The sequence below is a fragment of the Fistularia commersonii genome, chromosome 21 (genome assembly GCF_037954325.1).
Source record: "Fistularia commersonii isolate RoL2024-O1a breed Wild chromosome 21, RoL_Fcom_v1.0, whole genome shotgun sequence".
NCBI classification, from domain to species: Eukaryota; Metazoa; Chordata; class Actinopteri; order Syngnathiformes; family Fistulariidae; genus Fistularia; species Fistularia commersonii.
This window is the reverse complement of record NC_141304.1, coordinates 12484677-12512598: the sequence shown is the minus strand read 5'-3', so window position 1 is coordinate 12512598 and position 27922 is coordinate 12484677. Positions and strand designations below refer to the sequence as shown.

The 27922-nt window shown below is 44.2% G+C and overlaps 1 long non-coding RNA gene across 2 annotated transcripts in view; it reads left to right on the top strand.

The window, feature by feature from the left end:
• The window catches only part of LOC147222344 (uncharacterized), a 58410-nt gene that overhangs the window by 5296 nt on the left and 25192 nt on the right, over positions 1-27922 (top strand). The window contains exons 1-2 of one of the 2 annotated variants that reach the window (XR_015107803.1): positions 5906-6080; positions 6175-6237. This is a non-coding gene — a long non-coding RNA (uncharacterized LOC147222344). Of the gene's footprint in view, positions 1-5905; positions 6081-6174; positions 6238-27922 lie in introns of those variants that run through there. The other variant, XR_015107802.1, reaches the window with a different exon arrangement.

Genomic DNA, 27922 nt, shown 5'->3' with positions numbered 1-27922 from the left:
TGTGTTAACCAGCCACCGGGAAACGCCGGGGATTTGTTCGAGAGCCGCTACGCTTCCTGGTTGAGGCCGTAGTTGGCGGCATTAGCATTTGTATGTTCAATAAAAGCTTTAATTGCTAAGCTCTTCCTCCAGACATTGTAAAGGAGGCATGCACGGTACAAAACCAGCCGGCGGGCTAATGACCGTAAGACCGACATTCCATCAGTGAGGAGAATAAGCCTTTATTAATCAATCCTTTTCTCTACCACGGACCCGCTTCTTTCTTCGCAGAGGCCAGCTCATTAGTAGAAGCTTTGGGAACGCTTGTATGGCTATGCGCCGTTCAAAGAGGGCGATCCCTTCTTTTGCTCTCTGTTTCCTTACTCCTTGACAAAGTAGGGGTCCGGTTGAATAGAGGAGGTAAAAGCGGGGCTGAATGGATCTGGAGGAGCGGGGCTCACTCATGCAGAGACCTCCCAACCCCTCCATACCTGCCCTGGAGAAAAGAGCGGCCAGCTGCTGCCGCTGAGCCTTTTTCCCTGGGCTTCTATAGCGAGGTTGTGAAAAGGGTTGCTGAATGCAGGGAGGGGGGTAAAGTGAGGGAACGGGAAGTTGGGGAGGGAAGAAAGGTGGTGGTGGTGGTGGTGGGGAGGGGGTTAGATAGAGAAGAAGAGATACAGGATTTGCATAAGCCTATCGTGGTGTCCCCGCCGTGCACCGAGCCTCTGAGGTTTGCCGGCGACAGAGAGAAGAGAGAGGAGCAGCTTGGATTAATCAATCATAAAGGAAATTAGCATGTTATAATGAAGCAGTTGGAACGGTCCATTATTTGCGAAGTTCAAAAGAAGGGGTTGAGCGGGAGGAGGAGGCGGGGGGGTGACTTTGGAGTCGGGGGATCTGCAGATATTAGCCAAATCAGGCTTGGCAGGGCGGGCTCAAAGAGAGAGAACGTGCTTGAAAGAACTTTTTAATGCGTGTCAAGTACAGTAGCGGTGATATGCATGCAGCGGTTCCCCCACTATTATCTGTTTGAGTCCTCCCGCTGTGGTTGCGGTGCCATTTTTCCTCCAGGTCTTTTTCAAAGTTCTCCATCTTCTTTTAGAGAGTTTACTCTCGAAGCAAAGGCATTCCATCCTTCACGCTCTTCCTGTGTGACCCCCCCCTCTCGTCCTTCCTCATCAATATTTGCTGCCCTCCTTCGCTCTGCCGCGCTCCGTTGGTTGCACCTCTGTTTTTTTTTTTTTTTTGCACCCCCTACCAGCCTCAGGGCTCTGCTGCTGCTAATAGCATAATGGCTGCCATGTTATGCACACTTAAGACCCACAGAGCAGTGCTGAGGGCTGTGTATGCGTGTGTTTGCGGTGTGCGTTTGTGTATGTGTGCGTGCATGCGCCGTCCCAGACAAGCTGTTTAGAATGCAGGATGTAAAAGTAAAAAGTCAGACAGAACAGCGCAGCCGGAGGAATTCCCTCCTCCCTACCGTCCTCCCTCGAGCTGCTTTTAAGAAATAAACCCAAAAGCGACGAAGACACTTTGTCTTTGTTTTCTGTTTGAGTGTCAAAGCGTCGGTGATTTCATGCTCCGAGTTCATATAATGAAATCCTCCTCTCCAGAAAGTAAGAAACACAATATATGTTTTTTTTTTTCCAATATGCCATCTGATTGGATCAACGGACTTTGAGTAATGTCCACTGTAAAAGAAGGAAAAATGGGACCTTTATTGGACACCCTGCTGCCGTTTTGACCGCAGATGTTGGTTGTACCTGCAGCAAGGCGGACGTCTCACCGCCATCCTGGAACTCGAGGCGCCGTTTCTCTGTCGGCGTTCCTGAGAGGGGGGAGAATTCGCCTGTGCTGCGGTTTTCTCCACCATAAATGAGAGGACTGGAAGGAACTGCTACGCGTTGCCTGTGCGCCCAGCTGAAGAGGGTCCAGATATTTTGCACTGTAGGAACTTTTTGCAGTTCCTAGAACCTTTTCAGGAACTTGGCCATTTTTAGATACATAGGAACCAGGGATCTTGAACCGCAGTTCCTCAAACCAACTGATAAGCCACGCCCGTTTCCAGATACCTCTTGGAGAGTGACATTTTTTAATTCTATAATGGTCACTGGTCAGGTTTGTTTTCTTGCCGAGGAAACGGACCAAACCGTCTAGAAATGGACCAATGAAGAATGAGCCCGATGAGGAACGAGGCAATTTTTAGTCGATAGGAACCAGGAACCAAAAGCCTTCTTCAGCTCTGTTTACTTGTAGGCAATGACCATGAAGTTCATCCAACCGCTTCTGTACTGTGGGGGGTTTTTACAGTTCCGAGAACCTTTACAGGACCTCGGCTGTTTTCGGTGTGTCGGACAGCATTGGAACCATGGAATGTAAAAAACTGGTTCAGTTCTGGTTTCCTAGTAGGCAGTGGCCATGTAGTTGACTATAACTGCTTTCGCACTATTGGAACTTTTTGCAGTTCCCAGAACCTTTCCATGAACTAGGCCATTTTAGATACATAGGAAGCAGGAACCATGGACCGCAAAATCCTGCTTCAGCTGTGTTTACTTGTAGGCGACGGCAATGAAGTTCATTACAACTGCTTTGACACTGAAGGACCTTTTAGCACTTCCTAGAACCTTTTCACAAAGTAGACCATTTTTAGATGAATCGGAACCAGGAACCATGAACAGCAGGTCAATTCTATCATGGTCAGTTTGGTTTTTCGTGCTGACAAAATGGAGCGAACCAGCGAGAAATGGATCGACGAAGGGGTTCTGAGCTCTTCTGGCCCGTTACACCACAGAGGAGCTACTAGGGCTTGCAGGGGAACGGATATTTTGGCCAATGGCGCGGCTTTTCACATGACGAAGCAGTGTATGGAGAAAATAAGAACATCTCAACCGAAGTGATAGTCCGTGGTTATTATTCCCGCCATGCATAACGTGGATTGACTCTCAGCCGTTAATGTCGTCTTCCTCTTTTGAGTTTGGTAGCTCCCTTCGAGGAGGGTTCTTTCTAGAACAATAGTCAAAGCAGACAGTTCTTGGAACTTTTCTGCCCGAGAGTTGCCGAGGGTCAGGTTTAGACCCACTTGGCTCGAATACCTCCTGAAATGTTTATGTTCAGAAACACAAAACTGTGCAAACTGTCGTGGAAATATACGGTGATTTGAGATTGAAAGTGTGGGATGTAGTTTTGTAAGAGGAACATTAGCTGACCTTGAACTGCATCATTGCTTGATGTTGTTAATAGAGGAAAAAATGCGCGTGCGAGATTCGTGTTTGTTTGATTGTTTTATTTAAGATAATGCATTTCGTGGCCCGTTCCAAAGATCGGGATTTCACTAAAATGAATAATGGAAGGGAAAATTCAAAATGACAGATTTGGGTTTTTCTGTTATTGTTGATGCATTTCTGCATAAAAAAATGACAACAAATAGTCACAAAATAATCAAACAAATCAAAGTTACATGCAATAACATGCCATAATCAAGCATTACGCCATGTTTTGATGGCTTAATATCTTCCACGTGACAGATGCGGGACTAAAATCCAAACCGTCCAATAGCCGCTGTTGTTTAGCGCGTTTGCAAAATTCGCTATAAACCGTCGCAGTTGAAGCGGTGCTTTCGAGGTCGCTTTGTACGACGCGCAAGCGTAAACACACGGGCCGGCCGAAAAGGGCAGAGGCGGTGAATTCTGGTGGAGACGCAGATATCCGAGAGCCGTAACACAAACACCGCTTTGTTTGACAGCTGAAGTCGTTTCCTGACGACGGGATCACAACACCAACGGAGAACAACCCGTTGTCATTCATCCGCTTCGGGCTTTTCTCTATTAATTCCGACGGATCGACTTAACATTCGACATTCCTGACATGGTCGGGATGTTTTGCCGGTAAGGTGTACCGATGTATCAGACCTGCTCGATATTCCTCGTCACCCGCGACCGTACCCATCCATTCACCGACCCACACACACACACACACACACGCAATCACACAACCCTCTATTGCTGTTTTTGCTTTGCAGTATGGGGCAACTCCCAAATCTTTAAAGCAGGAGTGCAAATTGACGCATCGCAGGCTCACTTGTCTGAATATCAAAAGCCAGTTTCCGCCTGATCTCTGACTTGATCAGATATTGATTACCGACAGACCGTAAATCCTGATCATCTGCGTGAAACCCCCGACCTTAAAACACACCCGCGGTTCATTCTTTTAGCTGGATGTTGAGTATTTCTCAGGCTAATCGGCGTTCTCACGTGTCAGGGGGATGTGGAAGTCAAACACCATGTTTATTAAATCCTGACTATAGCAGGAAATGAGCAGCATAAATCATCCGCGCAGGTGATGTGAGATCCTGAGAGCTGTCATCGAGAAGACCGGAATTGATCGCTTTGGATAAAACACAAAATCTCAAATTGCATCTCCGACGTCTTCCCATCGTCACCTTCCTCTTTCATTTGAGGCTTATTCGATATCGTGTGCGTGTGTGAAGGCGCGACTCTGAATCAAGTGTGTACCGTGTTTGCTTTAACCGCTTTTGGGTTTCTATGGACATGCATGCTTGCTATATTGTCTGTCTCCACATGCCCTGCCGGTAATGTATGTATCTATGTCAACATGCATGAGCGCGCACATGCAGGCATGTGAGGGAACACTTGGTTTGAGCATTACTGACCCATATGCAGGTGTGAATATGTGTGTGTGCGTGCCTGCACACACGCACGGTCCACTGCTGCGCCGACACCAATGTTCCCGTTCGGTTTCCCCGCCGTCCTGCCCTTCTTTTTTTTTTTTTGTTCTTGTTTTCGTCAGACAGGAAAAGCCAGTTGGATCGTAAAGTGTCGCAAAGCCGCCGCTTCTGAATCCGAAGTTTTGAAAAGATGTGTAACCGCAACTGTTGACTGCATATCAGTACTTCATGTACTACTCAAAACAGCAATGCGTTGCGAAAGGAAAGCGATTATGTAAAGTGTATTTTTGTCATAATTTGACAAACTAAGCATCAATAAAAGGACGAGTCATATCTGAAAACAATGCATGGACTGTCACACAGCTGCTGTAAGATAAGCCTTGTCTGATAACAGATGCGGATCAGTAGCATTGTTATTTTGTGTGTTCCTCAAACCCTACCAGTAATCTCAATATGCAACAATTACAAAGATTGCAACAGTGCACAAGATTATTATTTTTCTTTTCTTTTTGGAAAGTGAGTTGCACTTTGTCCGACGAGACTGCAAAACGGCGCCTCGTCGACAATGCAAATTTTCTATGGCGCGCGGTGAGGTGTTGAGTTCTCACCCAAAGAGAGTCAACGGGGAGAAAAAAAAAAACGCACCACATTAAGAGTTTCCGAGTATAAACAGCAGCTGGGGGAGAGGAATAAAAATGCAATTAAATGGCTAACAGTGAAGATAAATTACATTTACATCAAACCCAATTCCTGCTTTTGTCTGGGCTCATCCCTTAATGTCTGTTCGGAGCTGAGTTAATTCCACTCCATGTGATGCAATTTAATTAATCCCGCAAAGCAGTCACGCGTCCGGCTACCGTCGTCCACATTCTTGTAACGGGGAGCGCATTTTTCTTACAAATTCTCCCATTAGGTGGATAAATAGTACGCTCACCTTTTTATTTAAATATGTAGCAAATGTTTTGATCGCTAAATGCAGGACGCCAGCATGACCTCATGGAAAATATAACTAATAGGTGTGAAAACCAGCTGAAACACAGGGTTCAGAAAAGTTATGAAGATATTATCCTAAGGGGGAAATGAACGCTAAATGTCACGCCATTTAATCCGGTCGGGTTACATAGAGACGTCTGCTCGAAGCCGAAAATGTCAGCTCAAACATGGAAATCATTAAGATTCAACGTTTGGCCGCTGCTAATGTTTGCACAAACTGTTTTTTTTTTTCCCCATCTGCAGAGGCAATGTGGGCATCTTTCGCTCACTAAATAAAACCTGTGCGCTGATAGCGGAAGACGGCAAATCGGGGATTTAAGCTCACAACCAGAAGGTCCCTGATTCGATTCGACGGTCCAATTCCCGAGCTCCTGCCGAAGTGCCGTTTAGCAAGATGCTAACCCGCACCCAAACTGCTGCCCAGGTGCCGCTCATGCAACTTTAGCAGGTTGACTTTAAAAGAAAAAAAAAAAAGGTCAAATACAGCTGACGTTGAGTTTCTTCGTTTCTTTCTCGAGGAGATGCAACTCGTCAAGAGAAGATCATCAGTCACGCTCTTCCCTCTGCGCTTCTGCTAGCAGGTAAAACTCAGCACTAAAAAACACACGTTCCGGCTAATAAGCTGTCTTTTTTTTTTTTTTTTTTTTCAAGTTTCCAATCGAGATGTGATTTGCCGAAACGAAACAGAACCGAAAACGGCAATTTCGGAGGGGATCTTTTTTTTTTTTTTTTTTTCAGCCCGGTTTAACCTTCTTCAAAAATCTTGGCATCGTATGTCACGGACAGCAGATGTATCAAATGTTCGAATCTGCTCTCCAGCGCCCGGCGTCTCAAATTATTCGAATGAAACAGAAGGATAATAATAGACAGGAATGTGGAAACGCAGCTCGGCGTTTGTCAGAGCAAAAACATTTGATTTGCACCTGGGATAAGTTGCTTGCACAACGTTCACACCCTTTTTTTTTTGGCCTTTGACGCGTGCATTGCGATTGCTCGTGTGTGTGTGTGTGTTTGTATGCATGCGTGAGAATGAAAAGTTGATTTTCGGAATATTTCTCTGGTAGAAGGTGTGAAGTTGTGTGTTCAAGTCCTCCGTAACTCCTTATGTAACTCTTTTTTTTTTTTTGTGTTTCTGTGCACGGTTGCTCCATCAATCACCAAACAATGAAGTTTCTCCCAGTCAATGTCCTGATTCAATCAACCTGCACGTCCGCAAACACCCTTTTCGCAGTCCGTGTCTCGTCCGACGCGGTTTATCGTGAAGTAATTCGCTTTGGTGGGATTTTATTTCGGTAATTACGAGTTGTTTTTCTTTTCCGCGCGTGCGACGCAGCCACCGTTGCTTGAAGTTGCACTCCAGTATTTGTGTTTTGGAAAAAAAAACAAAACACCGATATTCATTCACCGGGCTCTCGGTTGCACGGCGATGCACAGACAGATGGGAAATAAGCCGTCATTACTTACTATTGCTCGTTTATCTTTAAACGGCTGCATTTAAAGGTAATTATCTCCATTGCGCAGCCCATCAGGACGGGACCACGTTGGACATCTGTGAGTGTGTGTTTGCCTGCACGGAGCCCAGGGACTCCTGGAAAATGTAGATGATGATGTTCCAGTGATTTTTCTTGGTCTGAAATTACTATATTTTCCACTTTGCCTCGCTCCTATACACACACACACACACACACACACACACACACACACACACTAGCTCTCTGCCCCCCAACTCCCCTGAATGCACACACTCGCGCATACACAACAGATGTTTTCATGTGTGCCGTGTTGTTTTTACAGCTTTGAAACAGTCATGGTCCCTTTTGATAATTCATCTAACGTGCTGTCATGTTCGGTTTCAGACCGTAACTTCATGCTTCTTAGTAGATTGATGTCCCATCTGTGAGGACTAAGGAGACTGTGATGACTCTTCAGACGTGTATTTGATTTTATCTATCTATCTATCTATCTATCTATCTATCTATCTATCTATCTATCTATCTATCTATCTATCTATCTATCTATCTATCTATCTATCCATCCATCCATCCATCCATCCATCCATCCATCCATCCATCCATCCATCCATCCATCCATCCATCCATCCATCCATCCATCCATCCATCCATCTATCTATCTATCTATCTATCTATCTATCTATCTATCTATCTATCTATCTATCTATCTATCTATCTATCTATCTATCTATCTATCTATCTATCTATCTATCTATCTATCTATCTATCTATCTATCCACACACATCGTTTTCATTGCTGTCAAACGATTAAAATCAGATTAATCACAGGGCCCCTGTGGATTAATTCAGCTTAATACCCGTTAATTATTAATCGTGTTTCATTTTGTGAGAGTAGAAAGACCCATGACAGACATACACACACACACACACACACACACACACAAACACAGATTTGTTTTTTTCCAACTAAGGAGTGGATATGATGAAAATATGAACAAATAGATAAATAAATGTGAAATTGATTAAAAAAATGCATACCAACTACACCATACTTAACCACATTTGTGCAAATATGTGTTGATTGCAAAATTTGGATTAACGCGTTCATTTATGACATTCTTAGTATGTAGTGTACAGTAGATTGATTTTATTCAGAAAGCAGCGGTTGGTCATGCAGAGTGAAAGGCTCCATTACTCGCCTAAATCCTACAACGCAGGATAAGAAATCCTAACTCTTGTTTGTTCTTCGGTCTCAAGTTTTTGATCAAGGGCTGAGTCTTATCAGTAGATTAACTGCTGACTTTGTCCTCAAACTGCACAAACCCACTCTTTTCAGAAGTTACTGATACAGGAGTGATTTGGTGAAACTCCTCTGAGCGTCTGAGGAGAGATTGCACACACGCCACCGAGTGGACCTTATCTCGGCTTTACCGCCGGCCCGTTTGCATGTGAAACGCAAAACCGCAATAAACCAAGACTATACTCAGTTTTCTGTGTGTCTGGAAGCAAATAACAAATTGGATCATAGACTCGAACTATCTCCAGCCAACCAGCTCCCTGGTTTCACAGGCGGTCATATCTCCTGCCGACCCACAGCGGCGCCTTCTCCGGAGGTTACCCGGCAACTGTGCGCACATCTGTTAGTTTACCGCCGGAGCAAAACTAAAACTTCCAATGCAGGAAGGCATGTAATTCAAACAAGAGATACCGTCAAAGGGCAACAATGAGGCCAAAAAGTGGAAAAAAAAAAAAAAAAAAAGATCTTTGGATGGATGCGTAGCAAAAATTGATACATGTTGATGTTAAGAATAGGTGACCAAATCCATCTAATTGGACATTAGCATTAGCTATTTTTTTATATAACATCAACATGATTTCCAGTCACGGAAACTTTAGCAGGTGTATAAGTGTGTTTTTTTATCTACGTAGACGAAAAGCACCTCAAGAAACAAGTTTTTAACACACTATTTTTGTTTGATTTGAGGCTTCTCACATGCCATTATGGATTTATTATGGGATCTGGTTGAAGTGCAAATTTGCGTCCGTTCGCCGTACTGTCGAGTGCTGAGTCGTAAACTGGTAATCTGTTCTATCCATCACAGTGCATTGCGCTTCCATTAAATAATCAAATGTTGTGTGAGAAACATTCATGGTTACGCTCGGGTGGGCGAGTGAGTGCACCGAGCTGGCAAATATGCGTTTGTGCTTTTAGCAACTCGAGCGCTTAGCATGCTATTTATACGCGGCCTTTGTTACACGAGAATGGCGGGATCAGCCGTTTCGGTGTCAAAAACAATATGATGATGATCACACTCCAAAGTTTTGTCTAAATTAGTTCCGACCTTCTTCAGAGCCTGGAGGAATATTATACCGTGCATACAAAGTATACCTCCCATTTATCCTTTTTAGCACCAGCCCCAGTAATGGTTTGCTCTGTCAGGACCATAAAGAAACGGCTCTTTCGGCTTTGTCAGGAAGTGAATCTCAATATTAGCCAATGCATTATTGTGCAGCAACGATCACGTTCAGGAGGAAGATGCTGCGTGGTTTAACATTTATCTCGGCTTATCGCCGTCCTCTTCTTGTCCCGGCGCTCTCCCTGCGAGCTTTCTGACTGAGAAGCCTGAACCCATCCCGACCATCTGTCGATCTACGGTGGTTGTCGAAAACACAAGATGACGGTATGCGGTGCAGATTCTTAAGAGGGCATGGCTGCTGGAGGCTGACGCCGCCTCAGCGTTACAGGTCAAAACAAGCGATGGTAAAATCAACAAAAAACAGCGTTGAGTCATTTTATGGTAGCAAGTTGCGAGGTAATATTTGAGGTGATATTTGAACATTAATAGGTGTGTGTTGTCACGGTGTGACCTGGTGAAAAGCAGTGTAGCCAACATGCTGCAGCTGTTTGTGTTGCCAGATGTGACCTGATCTTTATCAGAAATAATAATCTCATTGTTTTGAGATATCTATTATATACATGCGTGTTTGTTTCCATGTATATATGATATCTATGCATATATGCATTTAAGCAGTATATAGTGTATGTATAGTACTGCATATAGTGCATATGGGTGTGTATTTGTGTGTGTGTGTGTGTGTGTTTGCATACAATTTACTAATACATGAATAGATGGAAAATTATTTCTTATTTCTTTCACGGTGTCTTAATCTTACTGATTCTTATTTGTGAGGCACTTTGAGGAAAAGTACTTCATAAATATATTTATTATTATTATAGTAGTAGTGGTAGCAGTGGTTGTAGTAGATTTTCATGTGGTTATGGTGTTGTTAAATTTATTTTATTTCATAATAGAACCCTTCCATACATTATTCAGGTATATGAAGATTTCTTAATAACACCTATAAATAAATGTAGGTATTTATTTCATTTATTTCAACATTTTTATCATTTCTTTGTTTATGTAGGTAGTGACAAAATACAATGGTAAGCGTCATAGATAAATCACTTTCTTAAACAAACTCAAACAAGAAAGGGTGATATGTGGTTGCATTAATTTGAGGGCTCACATCTTTTAGTGCTGATTTGTGATATGGCAGGTGAATTTTTACAAGGAGTGTGTTGGCTCACGATGACTGACTGCCTTTTAGTAACAAATGATTGAATAAAATAAATTTGCCAGTTTTGTATGACTTGTGACCGTTCGCAATCAGGCTTCATTGTGAAAATACAAAGTCGAGCCAAAGCTGTAAATGAGCTGTGCAGGACGTACAGAACCCCCCCCCCCCACAAAAGAGCCCCACAAAGGACGTCTGAGCCGAGGAATCTGTGCAGCGACTTGTTAAATGTGATGATAAGTCTGCCGCTGCTCGGAGCTGGAGGCTGAATCCAACACAAAACAACCCAGCTAGAGGCCGGCTACCGGGCCGGGGCCACCGCAGCACAGGTGCAGCTCTGGCATCTCCCACAAGAAGCTCAGGGGGGAAAAAAACTTGACCCTGTGACACTCGAACAAAAACAAACATTAGGCTGCGCACCAATGGTGGCCAGGGTTTTTCTTTCCATTTTTATTTTTGCTTTTTCTCTCTGCTTCAGCATTTTTACGGGGGCGACCTTCCCTCACGAAGCTACAAAACAAACAGAACGGTGTGAACGGCGGCCGGAAAACAGGCAAACACGGGTTGTTGTGACGTGTGTGTGGTGAGTGACTGACCGTGTGTGTGGCGGACATTCCTGATATTGAGCCTCTGGTGCTATTTTTTTTTTTCCTTGCCGGTTGAGATGTTTTGAGAAGACCGGTCCCCCCCACCCAGGGCTCACCTGTTGAGCCATGACAACCAAACAAATGGCTTCCATTGCGGCTCGCCGTGACCTTTGACCCCCGGGCTTTGAGCTGCTCTGCAGAGAGGAGCTGTTTGAGAAGCCTTCCCGGTTCAATAACATCTTCCCCCCCCAGAGCAGCTAAAGTGCTTAGCTGTTTAACACCTGTGGCTCCATCCCCTGAGCTCCTACACAACTGCTCATATCTTCTCTCGATCCTCAGACAATACGGGGTAGTTTGTCATGTCTCGTTCTTTGAACACATGAATGCAGCGACAAATGATAGTGCTTTTTTTTTTTTTTTTCGTGAGGCTGACATCGGGCCTTTCAACTTTTGCAGGGTAATCACATGTCAAAGGAACACGCTACATACATTCCAGAGGTCACATGTATTATCATATGTATGTAGATACACATGCATGTATCTCTCTCTTTCTCTCTCCCTCTTTTTCTGTCTTTGAGTATCAAGTAAGGCACCTTAAACATAAAATATACTATAAATGTTGTAGCAAATCATGAATGTTCATGTTGATGCTTGTTTCTGTCTGATTTTGGGGTTGCTGGGAATTATCTGGGTGTGGTTTGGTTTTTTTTTTTTTTTTTTTTACCTGGAATTGAGCGGGAACAGTTAGTTGTATTGCAGGCTTGTATGGCGTAGCTGTGGCCAACAACAGCTATTGCTCATTAAACAGAAGTTTTACCGTCGCACGGGTGTTTCCCTGACAGAAACGCTACAATATTTATATGTATACATATCAGAAGCAGGCTGTGCATTTCACACCTAGGCCTTCAGTGGTGCTCCATTTAGCAATCCAGGCCCTTAATAACTGTTTTATGGCTATAAAACCATCTTATTATGCAGTTAACAGACTGAAAGTGATGGGGAAATCCTTTTCCTTGCTGTAACAAGCCTGTTAGCTTCAGAATTGCCTGACTTTCTCAACAATGTCCAGCTTTTCTTGAAAAGTCCGTCTTGCAAATAAATGTGCAGCCACATCAAATTAGCTGACAAACTGACACAACTATATTTGTGTTCATGCAGCTCGCTACAGATGCAGCCTTCTAGCTCAGGTTAATACACTCTCTGACTATCCAATCAAAGGGCGTGTGGCACGCTGGCGTCACCGTAGCCTTCAAGAAGGCCTCGGTGTCACAACTCAAAATCCGTTTGGTTGAAACAAAGGTTTCATTTCCACTTATTTTTTGCTAGAGCGCCTGTGAATCTGGTTCTGCGGGACTCCAGGCAGTTTTCTTTGACTTTACTCCTGCCTGGCAACAAATAATAACTGAAAGGTGTTTGGTTAAATGCTGTAATATGAAAATACAGGGAAAAAGGTATGAAAGGATGTGGACAGACCATTTGGAATTATTTAACTTAATTATTTAAGTATACATGGACAAAATAGATTTAAAATCAGTCTGTGATTCAGATATTTTTTAGGCCAGCAGAGAAGGCCTTGCAGGCTCTGATGACCCACCGCTGAGATATATATATGTATATATATGTGTGTATCTGTGTATATGTATATGTGTATATACGGACACACACACACACACACACACACACACACACACACACACACACACACACACAAAGACACATCCATCAATCCCAGCTGTCATCGGGTGAGAGGCGGGGTTCACCCTGGACTGGTTTCAAGTCAATCACAGGGCCAAATAAACAGACCAACAATCATTCACTCACTCAATTTTCCCCAATTTCTTTTACGATTAACCTGCTCCATGTTTTTGGACGGCGGGAGGAAACGCATGCAGACACAGGGAGAACATGCAAACTCCACACAGAAAGGTGCCCTTGTTTTAACCAAACCAGTATCCTTCATGCTGTGAGGCTAAAGCGCTAACCGCCACCGTGCCGCACATATACATGTATAAAATGTGGATACACAAGTATGTGTGAATACATATACATATACATATACATATACATATACATATACATATATTGATCATTCTCTCATTTACTGCACATTGACGGACGGAAAGTGCTGTTTAAATTTATGGAATGTGTATTTACATTTTTACATTTTGCATAGACAGCGAGCGATTGAGTGAAAGAAAGAGAAATGCTGTATTGTATCCGAAGGGCCACTGGTTAAGTTGTAGAAAGAAATGTGCTGCTGGTGTTTTGAGTGTTTATCCTGGTGACGATAAAGATGAAGTTGTGGCATTTTCTGATATATTTACAGTCTAGACCAGGCATGGGCAAAGTACGGCCCGCGGGCCACATACGGCACATTAGGGGTTTTAATCCGGTCCACCAAACCTGGAATTTTATTATTTTGACTCTTCCCTGAAATACGTAGTGGTTTTCAAAGAATTCATTATCAGCCGGCGGTACCTGTGCGTCCGGGTGGACCGAATCAGCTGAAACGGTGATGACTGAGCCAAGTTTTATGCTGGGATTCAAATTAGCTATTTGGAAGACGACATTCAAGCAGACATTCCACATCATGAACGCCGACAAAGGCTGTAACAGATAGCTGACCCACACCTTCAATCCACTCTGAGAATCACCACAACAAAACTAACTCCAGAATTTTAAGCAATGGCAAGAAAAGAAGATCAACAACTCTGTTCCCACTGAAAGTGAAAGTAACTTTCTCTACCGTGTCATCAAATCAAGGCATTTGTAAAACAACTTGCACAATGAGCCTTGCATGTCCATGCTTTGCTAAAAGGCCAAACTGTCATGTCATGGCTTTTACATGTACTTCTATTCTATTCTATGTCATTTTTTTTAGTTGACCCAAACATTAGTTGACCTGGCCCGACCCCTCGGTCAAGCTTTCGAAGCTATTGTGGCCCGTGAGTCAAAAGGTTTGCCCGCCCCTGGTCTAGATGTTCGGCTAATGTCCGACTCTACCGACGAGAGAGAGAGCGTTGTCAAGACAAAAGACGGAAAATCAGCCGTGTTTAGTCTGTGAAAGCGAATTCAGTCCAGAGTCCTTGAAAATCATTTGTTTACGAGCTAAGAATCAAACCTTGATGAGTTTGTCCTGCATGTGGAGTTAATGCCAAAACATAAACCGCTGAAAGAAACACAGTTTATTCGGCAGACGCTGACAAAGTGCCATTGAGACATCAAAAACAGGGAAGAGAAGCGTCGGTGAAACGTCAAGAATGGTTGTGGTTATTGTCAAAGAAAAGAAAAACGCTTTTAATGCAGCTTTGTGAAGTTTGCACGGCGCTTGCAAACAGTCGCTCTTTTGTCCGGCGTATTCCTCTTCATCATCATCACCACATACATGTAATCACTCCTGCTTCCCTAAAGCGGCAAACACAGATGTTAACCTCCTCCGTGCTTCTTTTTGTACATTTGTTGCTGTGACAACCGTTATTTTTTTTCCGATCCGCCGGACCTCTTGCATCTCCATGTGCACGGTTGGCTTGCGATGAGTTCTATAGTCACAGAATTAAAAAAAAAATAATCTACCAAATTCTGTATGTTCAGCAATGGTCCATTGTTTCCCTCCCCGAAGGACAAATCCACCTCATGCTCGACTCATCAGCCTCTGAGTGGGAGCAGCGACGCCGCGCTCACGCATGGGTGCGTTCAATCTAAGCCAGATATTTACTCACTTTAGTGCACGATACGCAATCCAAATAAGCCTCTTTTTTTTCTAATCTGGAGGGGATCTGTGTTTTTAAAGTGGATTCATGTGTAACTGCAGAGAAAACGGATTTATATAACCGTCTGTAAACAAACGTAATAAGACGAAACAACCCAGAAAACATTGTTCCGGCAGAAGCGATTTACGGCGTGTTAGCGCTCGTCGTCGGGACGAGGCTGTGGAGGATGTGAACTTTGGGTTATTCCCCATTTTATTTCTTTAATATTCACGTGTGTTTTTGCGTGAGTACGTGTCATTTTGCACGTATTTGCTACCTCCGTGTTTTGGGTGAAAACACGGACCTTGTTGGGACCAGCATTCCTCTTTTTGCCGATCCAAGCGAAGGGAAATGTCATCTCCGAGCCTCCCCCGCCCCCTGCGGTTAAGGTTTGGGGATAAGACGTCGCTTGATGATCGGAAAGCAATTTCTCATCTTTTTATTTCGCCAATGCGTTGTAATCCGCCGTGTAGCGGCTGAGCCCGACTTAACCCCGTGCCTGAAATAACGTAATTTTGGAAATGACAAAGGAAATTATTTATGAGCATGAACACAACTATTAAAAGCACATTTCTTACTCCGGTCACACACTTCAGAGCGTCTGCACTGTTCTTCGTGTGCTTAGTTTAGCAATATTTGATATTTTCGTGCCAAGTCAATCCACTGATATCACACGCATGCAAGTATTGCAAAAATATGGAAGCTAAAGGTTCCTTATGTCTATAACGGGCGGTGAGGATCGGGCAGGGAGCGAGAGAGAGCGCCGCTTTTTGACAAAGCGACCTTATTTGTCAGATCGGTGGGAAGTGCCAACGGTGTCAGAGGTCAGAAAATGTTCATTTTGTTTCTTTGCAGACACCGGAGAATGCTGGGGGCTAATCTGCAGGGATTTCCCGTCCCTCCGGGGCATCTCGCGATTTCCGGGGGAAGCTGCACATTTCGCCCACGCTATCATGTATTGTACACAAGCGAGCGAGCGAGCGAGCGAGCGGATAGATATGGACTGCGCGCATATCTCGGACGTGCCGCGCAAACAGCCGCTCTTTGACCGTCTCTTTTAGCCGGGGAGGGATTTGTACAGGAACAGTTGCGTGTGCAGCATACCACCCGCAGCATGTAATATGGAGGTATAAAGCTGATGCACATGAATCGAAAGCTGCCAAACGTTCAGACGAACAACAGCAGCACCTGCCCGTAATCTGCGCGCACTCACCGCATTAGTGTGTGTGTGTGTGTGTGTGTGAGTCGGGAGTGATGATGATGATGGTGATGATGATGAAGCGGGACTAGTATTAGGTCATCGGTTCCGCTGGCGTCTCTCCAGCCGCTATGCTCTCCTGGTTGAACCATGTCCACATATGGAGGTCCTCGCCGCTCGCGGAACATTTCAAACGAACAACTGTCCGCCGTGAAACAGGAACCAGAAAAGGATCCTGGCGGGTTGTTACGATTCATGACCGACTTCAGACTGTTTTGGTTAGTTGAGCTTTCACTTAAAGAAAAGACAAACATTTATAATGTTTGAGCACTTGAAAGACTTCCCTATCAGATAAATGGAGCTGTCGATAGATGATCTAAATCACATGTGTCAAACTCAAGGCCCGCGGGCCAAATGTGAACCGCCGCCTCATTTTATGAGGCCCGCGAGAGCGTCTAAAAAGGTCTGATTGTCTTAAAAGGTAAGATTAGATAAACTTTATTGATCCCCCATATTGGAAACTCTTTTGTCACAGCAGCATAACAGTTATAGTGTCAATAAATATAAACATATATGTGAATTAGAAGACAATTAAAAATAGCAAAAGAAATTCACAAATAAAAAGACAGCAGGGAGGACAACAACAACAACAGCAAGGATAAGGATGGACAACAGAATGGAAAAAAAAAATAAAGACGGTGAGGGTGAAAATAGACAACCAAAATGACAACAGAGACAGAGTGACAATCGCAATGTCAATAGCAAAATCAAAATAAAAATTAAAATAAAATAAAAAAAAATAAAATAAGGTAAAATAAGATAAAATAAAATAGAATAAAATAAAATAAAATAAGATAAAATTAGATAAAATAAAATAAAATAAAATAAAATAAGTCAAACACGTGCATTGACCATAAACTACATCTGCCACAAATCATGTTACCCACAAAGCCATTAGATTGTAGTGTATTCACATAAATGCGACTTTCAGCAATCAGAAACGAGAAATACAAATGATCCCTAAATGCCCGTGTAGGAAAAAGTTGATCGCTTTGAACAAAGTTAGTGTCATAACTAGCTTTGGATGATATATTTCTTTATTCACTTGGAAAGTTTGATCATTGATTGATAGAGTAATGTGGGTTTCTTAACCTAACAATACAAAAGGATTTATGTTGCAGCAGAGCAACTTTTAAATATAGTTTCTTTATTTGAATGAGTCATTTGAAAGTTATTCAACATTAATGAGTAGTTACATTTATTTTACATAACAAGTGGTTACATTTTGTTACATTTATACTATTACCGTTACATGTGGCCCTTTAAGGGCAACTGTTACGCTGATGTGAAAATGAGTTTGACACCCCTGATCGAAATAATACCGTTTGCTTCGACAAACCGATCAGCAATAATCAAAAAGTCACGAGGTTCATAGATTTCCCAGGTCGTTCCCAAAACCCCAAAACTGCCTTTCACACACAGAGAAGAAACAACTCTGCCTTAAACTTGGCCTAAATCTCACTGCCAGACAGGGGCGGTCGGACGCCCGCCGGACCGCGGAGGTCAAATCTGAAGCCTCTAACACTCGACTTATTTCAGCAGGTTGAGCGGGGAGATCTGACTTCATCCAGATGACGCATTATTCATTCGAAACCGCCTTCGAACACGATTATACTACAACTACGACCGCTTCTCAATAAATACCTGTTCAATCACACCTGCATATGTTGTTAAGAGTTTGCATAAGGACATAGACAACTTCAGGAGCTGGGCAAATGCCAGGCAAGGAAACATAGGATGAATTTATCGAGAGTTATATCGGTGACAGACATCTGCTCGTTGCATCTGGAAACGTCTCTGGAAATGAGAATATGAAACAAAACAGCTGCGACGTCGGTTCTCGTCCTCTGGATTCACTGGTAATGTAATCGCTATAAATCCGAGCGGCTCTGACTCGGCAGTGGAATACAGGGAACACATGCATATATTTTGCCCATCAATTATATTGAAACTTTACTCGAGTCCCATAACGGCTCTTCCAAATCCTCCCCAGAAATGGTAGACCAATTGGCTCGCGCCGCCGTCTAAGTGCATCGCAGACGTCTCTGCTGTGTGTCACCGTTGCAACGTCACTGCGAAACACCCAACGCGACGCCCGCCGAAGCCCCTCCACTTTTCTAATTCTTCTCTTACCAAGAACCGTATTGTTTGTTATGTCACAGGGTGAGTTTAAAGGGTAAATAAACCCGCGGGACGTCTCCTCGGCAGCCTAACGGATGTGACCGTTTTTATCTGAGTGCCATTTAAAAAAAAAAAAAAAAAAAAAAAACCTTTCCCGAAAGGTGCAAGCACGTAAAACCGTCTCGAGAAAAGTCATCGCTGTCAGCTCGGGGCCGTCTTAAAATGAGTCAGGAATCTGTCACCCCGGTAACAAACAGCCAGACAAAGAAGCTCATTCTTTCCACATCTGTTAGTCGAGAGGTATGTCATGATATGTTTTTTTTTTTTTTTCGTGTAACAGGATAAGAAAAAAAAAATAGAAAGACAAAAAGCCATTTATGATGCATTCAATTTAGCAGTGAGTTATGTGCACGCGTTTAACAACATGACGTCTCTTTGCATCCCCAAAATGCTATATTACCACCCCGGATGATAATTATCAGACGAACATCTTTTGTGATCAACATTAGTAATTACTAAAAATCAAAATGAACCCACCCATACCTGTATTTATAACATTTAAATGCACTTAAAGCAGACGGAAGGCGCCACGTTGAGGCGACTCCTGCTCCCGACAAAGGTAAATGATACCAGCGAGGGCAGACGGATGATTTACATCATTTATAATAGAAGGAAATCACCCAGGTGAAGAAGCGCAGACATTTTTGTTCACAATATTGCGTTGTGTTCGGCAGAGGCGATTGTGTATTTCAGAGCGTATCGGGAGTACAGCCGGTCGATAAATATTTGATGACAGCGCCACCTCTCCTTGATGCCCAAGCGGATGATCTCCCGACCTTCAGACACCCAGGGCCGGATAAAATATTTAGAGCGGAGTTGACAGTCACGAGTGTCGAGTCAGCTCCGGGTGGAATGGAGAAGGCGGGCTACTTGCGATTACATCTCGCCCACGTGTGAATCGCCAGACCATCGCACGCCGATTGGACGTTCGGCTTAACGGAAAAGGAGGTTCTGTGGATGCAGCCGGAGGGAGAGTCAGTTTATTTCTTATCAAAAGTCGACAACATATGGGCCCCGCGTCCGACCGCGGGATTCTTTCGGTGTCGTCGAGAGGATTCTTTTGGTGAGATTGTAAGTTATCTCACAGCATTTGCACACACTGCGGATTTTGCACCGTTCCCAAGGCTCTGCGGAAGAACAATAGACTGTTGACCCGATTGTGACCGGCTAAGCTTTGTTTGGGTGGAGCCCTCCAGATTCAGCACTCAGCTGTTAAAGCCGCTGTGTTTGCGTGAGTCCACATGGATTAATCAGTGATCGCGTGTGCAGACCGGCGCGCATTTTTCCGTGGATGTAATTAAGCGCGATATTTGGATATACACGGATGAGAGAAGGGTGTCTATTAACCTTTGCGGGTCGCATGGCCGTCAGCATTTCTTGATACCAGGAGAGCGTCCGAGCCCGGAGTAACCTTCTCCAGTGAACGTGTCGCATATGATACTTCCTCAAGTCTTGGCCAAACATCAAATGATCCCCTCCATCCCCTCCGCACTCCTTCTCACCGCTCCCACCTCACCGCTGCCCATCCCTTCCCGCTTCACTTTGTTTGGTTGTCACAACATTCTGCTATTTGCCTCATTGCACTCGGCAACAGCTGGGCTTGACTCGTGGGCGATTAACACTTTTGGTTTATCGGTGTTTTGGCCGGACGATGTTGGCCGGCGACGCCGGACCAAAAAAGGGATTCCGCTGCATGAAGGGACGGGGATAAAGACGTACCAGCAAAAATAAATATGTGCAAATTTCTCAAGATGGAATAAAAGGACTGGTATTAGGATGAACGGTTTGCTAAAAAAAAAAAAAAAAAAAAAAAAAGGACAGTGTCTTTGCAGATAATAGCCCCATTTCCGTTTTATTCAACTTTATTTTCATTACACATGTTCAAATACATGGCAACAAAATGCAGCTTAGCATCTAAGCAGAAGTGCAAAAGAGTAGCGGTTGTGAAAATGATAAGTAAATATATGAACTATATTTATTTATTTTATTATATAAATATATTTATTTATAATATTATCATAAATAAATCAACGATATGTACATTGTATATTATTTCGGGTGATTTTCAGATAGGGCACTGTGGACATATAGTGCCCTATATTTAAGGGTATGTGCCTTAAATATAGTAGACTATGACCAGGAACGTAACTATTTACATGTACAGGTGGTACATGATGCGGTCCAAAATGACATTTGATGTTAAGTAGTGCATTAATAAATTTGGTCAGTACCTACCTAGGGTTACTAAACTCGTGTAGTATGAGTGGCTGCAGGACACCCTAGTATGGAGAAGGAATGGGGGGGATCAGAGTTGTAAAGTGGGATGTAGGAGTCGAACCTCCATCCATCCGTCAATCCATCCATCCATCCATTAGTCATTTGGCCTATCCTTCAATCAGGGTCGTGGGGAGGCTGAAGCCTATTTAAGTGTTTTCTGCGCGTTTACATTTCAAAATAAGTCCCTGCTTTCATGAAACTTGCATTTCTATCAAACAGAAAGGCCACGTGGAGATGACCCGCCCATCCTGCGTCTCTGGGCAGCCTCTTTGTGTCGCTGACCGTTTGTTTAAGCTCCGATAAGCAAAGACAACAGACACGGCATTCAATTTCTCAGTCAGTGCGTCAAACGCAGGCGGGCCCGGCCAATCAGATCTCGGAGGGTCCCGACTGCTTTAATGGATGTCTTGAGCGACAGGTGACATTGCTTTTTCTTCAAGGCTGAATGGAACAGAAGGGGTTGTTACACGGCGCTTCGCCCGAGCTGTCATGGTGCCGTCGGTAACTACCGGGTCAAGATATTCGCCCGCTCGGATCTGGCAAACTTCATGAGAGTGAAGCTGCGTGATGGTACTATTTCTTAAAACGGCTTGTTTGAGACCACATAATGTGAACGGTAACTGAACTGCCTGCGGAAAGTCGTCCAGGATCACATTAATATGCTTTTAATGCACACTTTAATTTGAATGAATATTATGTTTGGGTTGTGCAGCAAACTGTGACTAGCAATCTCAGCTTAGCATTTAACATAACAGCTGAAGTAATCCCATCCAATCTGTCCTCTCATGACCGGTCTCAGTGGATATGCATGGATGAGCTTTACCTGTGAAGAGCGATAAGGACAACCTGCATTATTTATACACATGGTCTCCTCCTCCAAACACTCGATAGATTGTTCCGTTTCAATCCGCATCACCACTTCATAGGTTTTCCGACAATCCCCAGCCATTTCAGTTTAATGGAAAAGCAGCGGGTTGATATTCGGTCTCATCTCGCATCCGGTGATCAACGCCAAACATGAGACGTGTCCATCGTTTTTTATCATATATTTTATCATATTCATGTACATATTATCATATGTTGGGGCTTCCACCGTCATGTCGGATTCTGACTGGGGGACATTTCTGTGTGGCGTCTCCATGTTATTATATAAATTTAAAGAGCACTTACTATCCATCGGTGTGCAACACACAAGAGAATGGGTAATATACTGCTCAAAAAAATAAAGGGAACACTTGAACAACACAATGTAACTCCAAGTCAATCACACTTCTGTGAAATCATAGTGTCCACTCAGGAAGCAACACAGATTCATTTTGATTTGTTTTAAGGACATTAAATCAAAGTTGAATCAGCCTGGAGTTTGTTTTTACACTTTAATTTTGAGTGTGATTCCTAATCAGACCTCCATGGGTTGATACAATAGATTTCCATTGATCATTTTTGTGTGATTTTGTTGTCAGCACATTCAACTGTGTAAAGAGCAAAGTATTTCATAAGAATATTTCATTCATTTAGATCTAGGATGTGTTTTTTAAGCGTTCCCTTTATTTTTTTGAGCAGTGTATATGTATATGTATCCACACATACACACATTTGTATATATGAATAAATACACATATATACAAATGCAATGACCCGTTCGCACACACACACTCACAAAGCTGCGATGCGAGGGGCAACTAAGTAGGGTTTCAGTGTTCAGGTGGCGCTGCGGCGAGTAGCCTGGCAGAAACAGGGATGGAACCGACAACCTGTATATGTTTATGTGCGGCGCAGTGGTTAGCGCTTCGGCCTCACCGCGCGAAGGACCCCCGTGTGGAGTTTGCATGTTCTCCCCGTGTCCGGGTGGGTTTCCGCCGAGTTCTCCGGTTTCCTCCCGCAGTCCGAAAACATGCAGCGGGTTCATCGGAGACCCTCTCATATCGTATGTCTCCGCTTGATGTGACTGGATGACTGTGTGGCTGCACGACTCTAGATGTGGCTCCCGCCCTTCTGCAACCGGGATAAGTGATATAGACGAATGAAAGAATTGCACCTCCGTTTTTGTTTTTCATACAGTCACTGGATAACTGAAGGGCCAGCGCATGCAGGCTTTGTTTGTTTCAGACACAGCGGCCTTTTTGCCATCTTTGCTATCTCAGCTTTGGGTTTCAGGGGAGGCATTCTGCTCTGGGATTGGATTCTTATGGCTTTCCTATAAGCGAAACGGCAGCCCCTGCCAGGATCTCCCCACTGCAACGACTTTTCCAGCGACTGGACGCTCACCTAAAGGAAAGCTCTTTCATGGAGGGAAACTGTTTTTCTGCTGTCAGCGCTTTTTTTTTTTTTAGGGCAATACATTCAACTGTTCGTCATGCGCTCCGATCTCTTGTATCTGGCAGAGAAAACCGAGACATATTTCACGTTGCTCGCTATCTGCTGGGACTACGGTATAATTTTTCAACGACTGTGTGTCTAACATCTGGAGCTCCGCATGACTTTTCAGACAGGATCAGCAAAAAATAATCAGCCTTATCGTTTTACCTCCGTCAGCTCTCGGCCGGTGAAATATTATCGAGTAAAAACACAGGTGCTACATATGACTTATACTCATGATCCGATGCATGTCAGTATCTATAACCTGTGAGGGAAACATGCAGCTGGCATCAGTCACTTTGGCGATTGATCACCCCCAACTGCGCCGCTTCGTTTTCATATTCGCTCGCTCATCGGTATCCGTTTAATGTCGGTAGAAAGTAAACGCAATGGCGTCCGATCAACGCGGCTTGTCGGTAAATCTAAGCGAGCGCGTGCGTTCTCTGATGTGTCCCCCTGTCGATCCGACCGACGGGGTTTCGGGTTTCAGCCCGCGCAGAAAGGCTTATTTCACAATTAAACTGAACGCGGCCTATTAGGAGATCGCCCCGTGGGCTCGGCGAAGAAAGAGAGGTGGTGACAAATCGCTGCGTGTTGGGAGGAGGCCCTACTTTTAACATCGTGAATGCTTATATTTCTGCAAGTAGAGCCGAGGGACGAAACAGGCTCGCTCCTCGAAGCATTATTTAAAGCAGTGTTTCCCAACCTTTTTTTGAGCCACGGTACATATTTTACATTGGAAAAATCACACGGCACACCACCGAATGAATATGTCAAAAAACATTTTTTAACGAGTTAGAATGAAACCGTAGTCTCAATTTAGTGTGAAATCTCGCAATGCAAATTTCCCACTGATGTGCAACTTTTCCAGAAAACTTTTTTGCAATGTCCAAAGACATGTCATCATATATGTTTGGAAATGGTATTATTTGAGAGAACTCTGGCTATTTATTTATCAATGCCAGAGCTGAGCGTTTCTTCTACAATTATTTTGCCGGCAGGTAGTTTTAATGTTTTGCTACGGTGTGTGGCTGTTTGGATTTAGAGACGAGTTCAGCAACTTTGTAGCAGCTTTCACTGCTTTCTCACTCGTCTTGGTAGTTTTCAACAATGCTGCCTGTTTGTTTACGCAGATACAAGTACCGTAATTTCCGGACGATAAGCCGCGACTTTTTTCACGTAAACAACAATGCGGCTAATATATTGACTTTGAGTGGGGGACGCTAACGAGCTTCACGCCGCTAAAACGTTTATCCTCGTCACATCGGACCGATGAAATGACCGGGAAATTCTGAGTCCGTTCAACTCCGACACCGAAGAAGACGACTTAGACGGTTTTAGTGCGCAGGAGGAAGCCCGAGATAGCGATCGGAAAAGAAAACACTGGGAGCCGCAATTACTTTTTGACGTCTAAAATAAAGGTACCACTGTATAAATTGCTTTTAATTACCTTTACACTTTGTATAAACAACTGTGTAGTGTGCTGCTTCTGAAATTCACAAAGTATTACAAAGAAAATTCAATTTCATTCATGTAATGAACTCATTTTGAGCTTTGGGCTTTCAGAGCGTGTAGCGGAGCCTTGACCTAAATTTTAAAAATAAATTGGGAAAAAATCACTGTGTCAGTTAACAATAAAAAAATAAATATTTGCCGGTGCGGCTTATATCGAGGTGCGCTCAATAGTCCGGAAATTACGGTACTTTTTATTTTAAAAATGTACCACGCAAAGCGTCACTAATCACTCTGATACACAGATGCACAGGTTAATTCACTACCCGTTGCCATCGAATGGGCTCGCTGCCCACATAGACATGGGAAGACACATTATTTGCGTTGAATAAATTATTTTCGGACCAATCGGGTGAAAGTGGGCATTTTTCCACGGCACACCTGATGATCTCTCACGGCACACTAATGTGGTTGGGAAACACTGATTTAAAGAATTCTCCAAACATATTATGACACACATGAGTTTAAATTTCTCCTCCTCATAAACCGCGAGTAAAAATTCAATCTCCTGAGCATCAACGGACGCTTATTTCATCACCAAAAAGGCAAATTCTTGATGATTTAGTCATTTTTCTGCTCCGGGTTCCCCTCCACCCCCCCCGCCCACCCTGCAGGGAGACTCATGAGAATGTCCAAAGACGTACGCGAGGAATTTCATCTTGTGTTTCCGTGGTTTGTTTCTTTCAAAGAAACAGAGGGAGAGCGTGGAGGAGAGCCGGTCGGCCGCGATGGTGAACTTTTCCCCAGTTCCACCTGGCTGTGACGGAGGGATTTTCAGCCATGATGGGCCTCTGGGATCCGGTGCTCAGCAAAGCGGACAATGCATACGGGCTGTGCTCCGGAGCGCGTGTGTGTGTGTGTGTGTGTGTGTTTTAGTGTGTGTGTGTGTCTGAAGAGACAGCTGTCCAGCTCATCTTCTCCCCTTGCGGCCTGCCTCATTTATAATTAACCCAGATGACCAGGTGGCTATGTCCCTCTGTCCCTGCCAAGGCATGCTTCGTTTTGAACTCTGAACTTCTATCAGACATTCCTCAGCTCATGTTTACCGCTCATGCGGTGCTCCGGGTCGACCGGACATTTTCGAAACAGTAAACGTCCGGAAACCGAGCGAAAAAGTTTCCGAGGCGGATACCGACGACGGGACGCGGCAGAACGCGCTTTGTTTTGCGAATTCCCAAGACGATATATGTGAGAATCGTGGGCGTGATCCTGGCGCCGCAACAATGAGGAAGGGCAAGAGAGACAGAGGCTCGCTTTACGGCAATACTTAACATATGTCCTGACTGATCCGCACACAGGTATGCAAGTTAACATCTGGAATTACAATGCATCTCCATGTGCATATCAGGTGTCGGCCGGTGATCGGGTCTCACGTCCCGGCTCCACATGCTCTCAGACTCCACCCTACATTGTTTATATTTGCAAAAAGTTACAGCTTGTGACCGATTATTTTACCGGTAACGCATTTAGTGGGAAGTTATCTTAATTTTCCGTGGGGGGAAATTGAACATTGTTTTAAAACATATATTTGTTTGAGCATGTGCTTTTCAATCTTAAAAAGGAAAAGTTTGTGGACGATCCTCCTGGAGGAATCCAGGTTGTTCTGCAGAAATGATATGGAAAATAAAAGAGAAATAAAGGTCGGAACACCGGGTGGGGCCTCATGGTTCCTCGAGGATTGGTTCTCGGATCCGAACACGGCCGAAAAGCCGTCCGGACGACGCTTGAATTCCAGAGGATTCGGGGAATCTAGAAATGGAGATGCAAATTTATGCAAAAAACAAGTCATTTACAACTGTTGAGGAAAGTCCACATATGCAGATGATGTCATTTAATCGCATGGAGGGCGTTTTGTCGCTGTTCACTTTAAAAGCACAATTTCTGTTTGTTTATCGTATGGATTCCTCTTATTGGCTCACACATTGGTCCATTTTTTTTTTTTTTTTTACATATTTACATTATGTAACCGAAGAGCGGATTGTTTGGCGAATTTGCCATTGAATCAAATTTTTTTTTGGCAATTCCACTTCTTACGTGCAAAGTAACAGGTGGGACGGGCACCCCGCCGTCGCCTCAGAGCCACTCGCCGGCGTTTGGTCCATAATAGGCCGGAGCTCACACATTGTCTGTGCCCTTCTGTCATCACCTTCATAATGGTGCACAGGGGGCCGAGGGCAGGACAGGGACGCAAAGTTAGCCGACAAGGCGTATCCAGTTTCTGTTGTGTAACAGCAATACCTACAGGGTTCCTCTGCACATGTTCTGTGTAATTCTCATGTCCTGGTGATTTGGTGGGCCATTAGAGGACACGAGACAAGTGTAATTCTACCTGATTCTTACTTCCGCCTGCCGCTGCTGCGAGCTGGGCGCCGGGCCTGGGGGTTATCTGGAAGATCAAGATCGCCGTTCGAACGCGGGTTGTTGTTTTTTTTTCTTATCCTTTCACGTTCGGCCGATTAAACGGATCTATTCTGAGGTCTCTCATTCAACACCTTGCTGGAAAAAAACAGGCGTGACGCAGCAGAATGTGACCCCCTCCATGTCTCGGTCGCTCCCTCCCCTTTTCCTTCCCTCTAAAGGGCAGGGCGACGGCACGCTGATCTCCCCGTGCTCGCCGTACCCTCCTGACCGCCACGCCCCGACCCCGCCTCACCTCCCCGTGTTTGCTTTGGCACCGCGAGGGACATCCGTCATGCCCGTGGCGGCCGCGCTCTGCGTTCACCCCTGCCCTCTCCAGAGCGCTAAAGGGTGAGCCACGTGTCCCGGGCACCCTCTAAATGGGTGACAATACCAACGTCCTCGCCCGTCTGGGATTAAGCGCCGGCAAAATCCGTTCTTCGTGTCCCGCTGGCTGCTCTGGAGGGAGGGCGGGGGGGGGATACAATAAACAGGAAAACAGGTGCGTACTGTTTTTCCTTTTTTTTTTTTTTTTTTACTTCTTGCTTGTCCCCTAGGCCCCCCCTTCAGGCCACATGTCAAAAATATTCCCCTCCGTCGCTTCAAAGTAGGGAAACCAACTATTAAATTCAAAGCTAAAGTCGACCGTATTGCGTCCCGTGCTGTCGGCTGTTTGGAGCGTTATATGACGTCACGGGATATCAATACAAATCATGATTATTTATGCTTAGAAGAGCTCTGCATGTTGGCTTGTTTATCCAGAAACACTATATCTTATGAACAAGTCAGTTAGCTTTAGCGTCAGTATTTCCGCATGTACGTACAGAGGAATCGAGAAGACATTTCTCACGATCCCAAAAATAATAACAGTAATAGAGTACAAATTAGCAGTAAAGTGT